Genomic DNA, 9,318 nt, shown 5'->3' on the forward strand with positions numbered 1-9,318 from the left:
AGGTATTATTCCCATTTTACAATTGAGAAAATAGACAAAGAGAGGTGAAGGGACTTACCCATGGTCTCATAGGTAGTACATGTCAGATGTAAGATTCAAATACAGGTCCTTTTTTTTCTTTTTTGTGGAGACTTTGAATTTAGATGGGAAAAAAATTACATCTTTATTTTTACTCGTTACTTACAGAAACAACATTTCTTTCAATTGTGAATTTTTAAAAAATACACTAATTCTGAGAAGGTGTTCATAGATTTTACTACATTGTCAAAGGAGTTCATAATAGGAAAAAAATTATTAAGAACCTCTACTTTAGGGGCAGCTAGGTGGTACAGTGGATAAAGCACCAGCCCTGGATTCAAGAGGACCTGAGTTCAAATCTGGATTCAGACATTTGACATTTACTAGCTGTGTGACCCTGGGCAAGTCACTTAACCCTCATTCCCCCCCCCCCCAAAAGAACCTCTACTTTAAGTGAAAAGGAACTGGACCTGTGATTTCCTTTGTACAGAGAACTTCTGAAAGAGGATACTCTCTCTACTTATGGGGGTTGCCACCTCCAAGCAAATTATAATCTCAGGTGCCTAGAAAAACATTCTTGGAAAACTCTCCCTCCTCATTTCTGCCTCCTAGGTTCTCTGGCATCCTTCAAGTTCAGCTAAAGCATCAACTTCTGTAAGTAGATTTTTCCCAGTCCTTTTTAATCTTCCCTCTGAGATTATCCTTAATTTATTTTGTATATATTTTATTTGTATATAGTTGTTTGCATATTGTCTCCCCAATTAGACTGTGATTTCCATGAGTAGGGACTGTTTTTTGCCTTTTAAAAAACATTCCCAGTGCTCAACACAGTGTCTGGCACTGTAGTAGGTGTTTCATAAAAGCCACTTAACTTACCGACTAACAAATACACATAATCAAGTGAAGCAAATTGCCTCATTGGTCATGTCTAGTAATGTCTGTCTTATTCTGCATTTAGAGTTCATTCCCTCTCTGACAGGAAATCAGTAGTGTGTTTTATCATTGGTCCTCTATAATCATGGTTAGTCATTGCAGTAATCACTTCTAAAGCCTTTCATATATGTTTTTCTTTATAATTGTCATTATAGAAGTTCTCCTGGTTCTGCTCACTTCATTCGACATGAGTTCATAAACGTCTTCCCAATTTCCTCTAAAATTGTCCATTTCATTATTCCTTTGGTGCAGTAATATTCCATTACTCTCAAATACCATAATTCTTTTTTTTCTAAATACCATAATTCTTTTAGCCATTCTGCAATAGATGGATGTCCTTTTTTTTCTATTTTTTGCTAGTACGAGAAATGCTGCTATAAAATTTTCTGTACATATGAGGCTTTCCCCTCTTTTATTTTTTTATGGGTATGTGCTTAGTACTGGCATCACTAGATCAAAGAATATGCAAAATCTAGTGATTTTTTGGCATGGTTCCATGTTGTTTTCCAGAATGCTTGGATCAGTTCACAGTATTACCAACAGTGCTTTATTTAGTGTGCCTTTTGTCCCATAGCCCCTCCAACTTGGTAATTTTCCTCTTTTGTCATCTTTGCTAATATGATGGGTATGAAAAGGACCCTGTGAATAGCCTTAATGTGTATTTCTCTTATTATTAGTGATTTGGAACATTCTTTTAGTAAGTTGTTAATAGGCTTGATATCTTCTTTTGAAAACTTCCTTTTAATATCCTTTGTCCATTTTTCTATCAGGGAATGGCTCTTAGTCTTAGTCTTTCCATCAGTAAGTTCCCCAGGGGACAGTTATCCCAGATTTAATATATTCTATGGGTTTGTAACTCCTAAACCTATAGCCTATCATCAGCACCCATTAGTTCAAAGCAGAAGCATTTTCTGGAGTCATATGGTAAGATCTGTAATAAAAGATCCTCCTTCTTCATACCCCCAGTTACCTTAGAGCATACTCTCCCACAAACATACATACCATCGGTGAGGAAAGTGAGCAAATATATGAAGAACCCACAGGTAGGGAATGAGGATAGATGCACAACTCATACCTCTTATGCTTTACTTCAGAGCACCTCTTGTATTCTTCTGCTGTCCCGGTGTGGTATGTTCGTGGGTAAGACATTAAAGCTAGACATTTTGCTCTGTCAAGCTCACTGGGCCTGCTCTCTGTAGGACACATCCACTGATTAGCCATCACATCCAGATTCTGGTGAAGCCTAAATTCTTGGTTAGGGTACCATGAAGCTCTTTTAGAACTAGAACTTCAGAACTAGAACCTTTATCCTAGAACAGCTGAAAACCTCCCTAGGTCTCCTCCCTCCAAATATCAGTTCTGCGGTCTGACTTCTCCAGAGTAGCAGAATCCCCATAGTAATCACCCAGTTTCCCCTCCTCAAACATCTTTTTCAAGGTCCTCTTTACTCCATTCCACCCCACCCCCTCACATATGCATGTAGCGATTTCCATTTGTAAAACTCTCACCAAGGATATCCATGACTAGAGCAAGTACATTGTCTCCTCACATCTTCAACTAGATTTCCTCACCATTTCATATGCGAATAGGCAACTCAATCTCACCTTTTAGATCCCAATGGGGAGTGATACGTAAGGAGGTGGTGTCATATGTGAAATGTTTTGTAAAGAGATCACAAGTTGGCCAATTGGGCTGATATATAGAATACAGGGTGGGAGTTATCTGAAATGAGTCTGGGATGGTGAGTTGGAGCCAGATTATGAAGGGTTTTAAATAACAAACAGAGGAGTTTGCATTTTATCCTAGAATCAATAGATAAGCTTCCTAAGTAAGGGAAATACATGGTTAGACCTGTACTTTAGGAATATCAATTTGGCAGCAATATAAAGGAATAATTATTATCTTATTACATGATAACACCTCACTAATTAAGACTAATTGATCATAAGACCATTTTGAACTGGTGGAAAATAGGAATCATAGAAATATAGACTATCCAAATGGATCTGTGATCACATACATGTGGATATTCCATCCAACAATGCAGATAGTGAGCCACCCATGCTTTCCCAATCTGTTTAGAATTAGAATACTCATCTCACATAAAGCAGTGCAAGCTAGAATAACAAAGAGTTGCCTTGTACAGGTTCTACTCTTTCTCTATTAATTTATCTGTTTGATAAATAGTTGCTAACCATATATTATATGCAAGGTATTATGCTGGGCACAGGAGGTCCAATGAAGAATAAGACACAATCCTTACACTCAGTGAAGCAATGGAAAGGGCACTGACTATAGAATTAAGTACCTGGGTTCAAATCATACCTCCAGTACTCACAATATGTGTGAACTTGAGCAAATACTTTAACATCCTTGAGCCTCAATTTCCTCATCTGTAAAATGAAAGCTTTGAAATAAATGGTTCTGACTTCCCTTCCAGCTCAGAATCTATGATCTTATCACCTAATGGAATAGAGATAAACTAGTAAATGTTTAAACAACCAGCTCTTTGGGGACAAAAAAAATCTACATACATGTACATACATGTTTTTTTTTAAGTTTAACCTATATTATTAACCTATTCTGCATCACTTTCTTAAGTATGGACAATCAATAAAATAATAAATCAAGCCCTGATTTGAAGTTGTTTGCTCATTTCTGAGGTGTAAGTACTCACACTAAAAATTTAACAATGGTTCTTGGTAGGAGCTACCTGTAGGACCCTAGAGTATTAAGGGAAGTAAGACATATAGGGGAGAGGTAGCACTGGGTAGTGGATGGAAAGCTGACCTTGGAATTGGGAAGATCTACCTCTAAGCCCCACCTTTCACACATACTGGCTGTGTAACCCTGGGTAAGTCCTAAACTCCCAGAACCCCATTCAACTCTCTTAAGATTCTAAATTACTCACAAGGTGCCAATTTCTATTAGTGGAGGAAGTTTTTCACCTTCAGCTCCCTCCATCAATGAAGTCATAGGTCTGTTTGAAGGGCAGGTAGGTTGCATAGTGGATATCCTGAAGTTGCGAGGACCTGAGTTCAAATCTTACCTCAGATACTTACTAGTTATGTGACCCTGAGCAAGTCACTTAACCCCAATTGCCTTAAACATCTGGGGCCATATCCAGTCATCTTAATGTATATCTTGCCACTGGACCCAGATGACTCTGGAGGAAAGGGTAAGGCTAGTGACTTTTCACAGCCCTCCCTCACTTATATCTAATTCATTGGGACATGATCTGGATGGATGTCATGGTCCTCTTCAAGAACAAAGGAGAAACAACATCTGTTTTGGGGGGAAAAAAAGACACAAATGCAAACAAGTATAAAACAATTTAGAATATGATGCCTTGCCCCAAAAGAGGTACAAAGAAAATGCTATGAGCTCAGATCATATGAATGAATTAGATTGCTTGTATTCTAACTAATGGTTCTAAAAGGGATTAAAACAGTTGCTTCTTTTTGGACATCCACTACAAATTCATGATGGACAACCTCAGCTGGGAGCTGCCTGCTGCTGTGGCTCAACAACCCTTCTGCTCTACCTCTATCTCATTCCCCAGAAAGATTGGGCCAAGCCTTTTCTCCTCTCACCACCAACTAGAGTCTCACCCCCACACAGCAGGTGATATCTCTGCTCTTACTTAACTGAGAAGATTAAGGCCATCCCTCCAGTGAATTTCCTAAATGCTCTTTCTTCTTCCTTTTGTAAGATCTTTCTCTCATCTATCTTCAGTGTTCCCATCACTAGTGACTCATTGCCATCTTCTTAAAGGAATTCTCTTACAGTCCCAAATTTTTTAAAGTACATCCTAATCCATCTAGCTATACTATTCCATTCTCTCTCCTCCTCCATTCACTGCTAAACATCTTAGAAAAACCTGTCTGCCCTCACTCAATGTTTCGCTTTTTCACTACCCATTCTCGACAATCCCTCCAAACTTGGTATCTACCCTCACCACTTGACACTAATGATTCTTTTTAAGGTTACCATGATCTGTTCATTACCAGTGCCAGTGGTCCTTTTCAGTCTTCATCCTCCTTAACATCCTGCAGTTTTTGGTACTGTTCACCACTCTGAAAAACTAGGTATATTTTCTTCCTTTGTCTTGAGAGATATTACAGTCTCCTTCTTCCCTTGCCACTCTGTTTCATTCACTGACTCCTTATACACCAGGTGGACATTTCCCAAAAGCTTTTATTTGGTTCTGCTCTCTTTCTACACTCTGACCCTTGGCAATCTCATTCACCCACACAGCTTTAGCTACTACCTCTTTATAGATGACTCCCAAATTTTGATCTCCAGTCATGACCTCTTTTCTGAGCTCCAGACATGTGTCTCTGACTGCCTATGGGATATTGCCATCTGGCTATCCCTTCAGTCCTTCAAATAAAACATTTTCCAAACTACAATCTAATACGATGCAACCTAATATTGTAAAGTATTATATTTGCTCTCAAAAAATAAACTTCATCAGTACAAGACAGAAATAAGTTTTTCAGAAATGGAGTTTTACCAGACTGTAAATTCAATATTAGTTGAATAAGGAATGGCCACCAAAAGGGGAGGGAAAACCCACTGTACTGTAACCTTGATCTTCATTAAGAGGGGCAAGATGTCTAGGACCAAGAAAGTAATAGTCCCTTTTTTACTCAAAGAGTCACAGAATTTGAGAGGTAGGAGGGACCTCAGCAGTTATTTAATTCAACTTGTACATAAAAAGAATCCCTGCTACAAAATACCTAACAAATGATTGTACAGCCTCTGCTCAGAGCCCTCCAGGTGGGTAGAACCCACCACTCTGGAGGTGAGTCATTCTGCTTTTGGACAGTTTTAATCATTAGGAAGCTATTCCCTAACATCTAGACTAGATTTACCTCTTTGTGCCTGGTTTGGTCCTCTGGGTCAATTCTAATCTCTCTTCCAAATGACAGCCCATCAAACACTTGAAGATAGCTGTCTAAACCTGGCCTGTCCTTCAACCGATCTTCATATGACACAAACTCAAGACCTTTCATCATTCTGGTTGCCCTCCTGTAGATGTTCTCCAGTTTATCAAAATCCCTTTTAAACCAAAGTGCACAGAACTGAATACCATAGTTCAGGTGAGGTCTAATGAGGGCAGAGCACAATGAAAACTCACCTCCTCCTCTCAGACCCCCTTTCTCCTCATCAGTTGACATCTAGAGCATTGTATTCAGTTCTTGGCATTACATTTTTGGAAGAATATTGATAAGTTGGAGAGCATCGAGGTCAAGGGTCTTGAGTTCAAGGAATGTCATAGTTAGCCTAGAGAAGAAAGAATAGCAATAGGTAGATATTATAAAGGGATAAACTTAGACAAGACTTCCAAAAGAAGACTATTCCTTGGGAGGTATTGAGTTCCCCATTACTGGTGATCTTAAGCATGCAGGGCAATGAGGGTTAAATGACTTGCCCAAGGTCACATAGCTAGTAAGTGTCAAGTGTCTGAGGTCAGATTTGAACTCAGGTCTTCCTGAATCCGAGACTGATGCTTTATCCACTGTGCACATAGCTGCCCTTCATTTCTTCTTTTATTTTTTGTACTTTAGCTTTTATTTAGCATAATATATTTCACATAGTTGATGTCAAATAAATATTGCTAATGATAACAATTCAAAAACTTTAGGCATCAAACTCTGTATTTTTATTATCCTATATAATTTAGAAATGTGCTATTACTATATACATTGTAGCTAACTAATAATCTGGATAATTTTATGGAATTTACAAGTGTGATTGATTTAGCTTTTATACTTATCACCTTTAATTGCTTCTTTCTTCTTTAAAAAAAAAGTATTTTGTTATTTTCCAGTTACATGTAGAGATAGTTTTCAACATTTGTTTTTATAATATTTCTTGTTTCAATTTTTTCTCCTTCCCTCCCACCTGCCCCCCTCCCCTAGACAGCAGGTAATCTGATATAGGTTTATATATGTATATATATATATATATATATATATAATAGCATCAAACATATTTCTGCATTAGTCATGTTATAGGAGAAGAATCAGAACAAAAAGGAAAAACCTCAAAAAAGAAAAACAAAAGAAATAGTATGGTTCTATCTGCATCTGGATTCCACGGTTCTTTTTTTTTCTTTCTGGATTTGGAGAGCATTTTCCATCATGAGTCCTTTGGAACTTTCTTATGCCATTGTATTGGTGAAAAGAATCTAGTCTATCACAGTTGATCAACACATAATGCTGATAATACTGTGTACAATGTTCTCCTGGTTCTGTTCATCTCACTCAGCATCAGTTCATGCAAGTCCTTCCAGGTTTTTCTGGACTCTTGCTCATCATTTCTTACAGCACAATAGAATTCCATTACATTCATATACCACAAATCATTCAGTCATTCCCCAATTGATAGACAACCCCTCAATTTCCAATTCCTTGCCACCACAAAAAGAGCAGCTACAAATATTTTTGTACATGTGGGTCCTTTTCCCGTTTTTATGATCTCTTTGGGAAAAAGACCCACATCCGGATACAGATTGAACCATACTATTTCTATTGTTTTTGTTGTTGTTGTTGTTTTGAGGTTTTTCCTTTTTGCTCTGATTCTTTTCTCATTACATGACTAATGCAGAAATATGTTTAATGTTTTATATATATATATATATATATATATATATATATATATATATATATATATATATATAACCTATATCAGATTACTTGCTTCTTGGGGAGGGAGAAAAATTTGAAACTAGAAATCTTATAAAAACAAATGTTGAAAACTATCTCTACATGTAGCTGGAAAATAATAAAATATTTATATGAAAAAAATTAGGAAGCTCTTGAAATAATTTAGGAGGAAGTGATAAGGGTCTAAACTAAAATGGTAGCTGTGTGAGTAGAGAGAAGTCAAATTGAGATATGTATTGAAGGTAGAAATGGCAGTGTGACAATTGACTAGCTATGTAGGGAAAGAGGAAGTGAGGAATCTAAGATAATGCTGAGTTTAGACCCCTGGGAGACTGGAAAGATGGTGGTGCTTTTTTTTAAGAAATAGGGAAGTTTGGGGGCAGCTAGGTGGCACAGTGGATAAAGCATTGGCCCTCGATTCAGGAGGACCTGAGTTCAAATCCGACCTCAGACACTTGACACTTACTAGCTGTGTGACCCTGGGCAAGTCACTAAAAACCCTCATTGTCCTGCCAAAAAAAAAATAGGGAAGTTTGGGAAAGGAGAAAGATTAGGGAGAAAGATAATTAGTTCAGTTTTGTACTTATTGAGTTTAAGATGTGACCGGTGTGGGGGGCAGCTAGGTGGCGCAGTGAATAAAGCACCAGACCTAGATTCAGGAGGACCTGAGTTCAAATCCCATCTCAGACACTTGACACTTACTAGCTGTGTGATCCTAGGCAAGTCACTTAACCCTCATTGCCCCGCCCAAAAAACAAACAAAAAAAGATGTGACCAGGGCGTCCAGTCTGAAATGTCCCAAAGACAATTGGTAATATGGAACTGAAGTTCAGGGAAGAAACTAGAGCCCAGATATATACATCTAGAAGTCATTCACATTGTGATGAATATAAAGTCCATAGGAGTTAATGATAAGGCAGCAGAAGAAACTGAGAAGTGGTCAGAGAAGTAGAAAGTAGATCAGGAGAAAGGAGTATCATGAAAACCCATAGCAGGGAAAGTGTCCAGGAGGACAGTTGATCAACAGAGTCAAGTGTGCCAGATAGGTCCAGAAGGATTAGGACTAAGAAAAGACCATCAGATTTGATAAGAGATCACTAGTAACTTTGGAGAGAGTAGTTTCAGTTGAGTGATGAAATCAGAAGCCAGATTTCAAAGAGGTAAGAAGGGAGTGAAAGATAGGAAATGGAGTTAATCAGTGTAGACAGATTTTTCCATGAGTTTGACTGAAAAAGTGAGAGATATAAGGTTGAGAGAATGGTAGGGTTTAGTATTTTTTTTAAAGAATGGAGGTGACTTGGGCATGATTGAAAGCAATAAGGAAACCAGTTGATAAAAAGAGATTCAAGAGAGAGGAGGGCTGGTTGAGAATTGCAATCTGCTGGAGAAGGGAGGGGAGGGGAGAAGTGTAGAGAAATTGCCCTTGGTAAGAAAGGACATCTCTGTCAGAGACTGGGATAAAGGAGAAGAGAGTGGGAGATAATTTAAGGAATTTTGAGATGAAGAAAATGAGAGAAGAGGGAGCTCAAATGAAATGTCCCTCGATAATCTAGTGCTCCCCTACCTTTTTAGCCTCGGTTTGCATTTCTCTTCATCATGAATTCTATATTTGATCCAAACTGGAGTATTCTCAAGCCCTTGTGGCTTTGCACAAACAGTTCCCTATGCCTGGAATTCCCCCTTTTCCTTGCTT

The sequence above is a fragment of the Dromiciops gliroides genome, chromosome 1 (assembly GCF_019393635.1).
Source record: "Dromiciops gliroides isolate mDroGli1 chromosome 1, mDroGli1.pri, whole genome shotgun sequence".
In the NCBI taxonomy this organism is placed as follows: Eukaryota; Metazoa; Chordata; class Mammalia; order Microbiotheria; family Microbiotheriidae; genus Dromiciops; species Dromiciops gliroides.